Consider the following 711-nt stretch of genomic DNA (forward strand, 5'->3'; position numbering starts at 1 on the left):
CTTCTTGGAGTTCGTTGAGCTTCTTGTATGTTTATTTTTTCACTTTTCAGGATGTTGGAGAAATTTTCTTCCAGTAGCTCTTCGACTATTTCCTCAGTGGACTTGTGTAATTCTTCTTCTTCTGGAATGCCAATAATTTTTAAGTTATTCCTCTTCATGTTGTGCAACATGAATCTTAGACCTTCCTCTGAATTTTTTATCCTTTTTTGTGTTTGGTCTTCCATCTTAGTGGAAGGACGAATCCAGCTCACTGATTCTTCCTTCCATCTCATCTATTCTACTCCTCTGCCCTTTCAGAGAGTTTTCTATTTCTGCCATTTTGTTACTGATTGTTTGGACCTCTTTCTGTAGGTTTTGAATTATTTCCAGTGCTGTATCTATCTTGTTTGATTGCTCTTGTAGCACTTTCCTGACTTATTCCTTATTTTTCTCAACTCCATTGTAAAGTGTTTTGAAACACTTTGTAATTATTTTTCTGAATTCTTCCTTGGGCATTTCCAGGCCCTGCCGTCCTTCCAGAATGGAGTCGAGGTCTACTTCTAGGTCATTTGTCTCAGATATTCTATCTTTTTTCTGGACATGTGCTGATATGGACATCTGCCTTTGCTTCTTGGACATGTTTATCTGCGGCCCTAATACTTAAATGAGTATGTATTTTGGTACTTTTTTATGCTTTCTGATTGCTTCCAGGAAGATGTGATCAGGGTGTGG

The 711-nt window shown here is 37.8% G+C and overlaps 1 protein-coding gene across 3 annotated transcripts in view; it reads left to right on the forward strand.

Annotated features, from left to right (window-relative positions):
* Positions 1-711, forward strand: part of DDX4 (DEAD (Asp-Glu-Ala-Asp) box polypeptide 4) — a 154,438-nt gene that overhangs the window by 37,456 nt on the left and 116,271 nt on the right. The window lies entirely within an intron of this gene.

This window comes from Chrysochloris asiatica, unplaced genomic scaffold, assembly GCF_000296735.1.
Source record: "Chrysochloris asiatica unplaced genomic scaffold, ChrAsi1.0 scaffold00291, whole genome shotgun sequence".
Taxonomy (NCBI): domain Eukaryota; kingdom Metazoa; phylum Chordata; class Mammalia; order Afrosoricida; family Chrysochloridae; genus Chrysochloris; species Chrysochloris asiatica.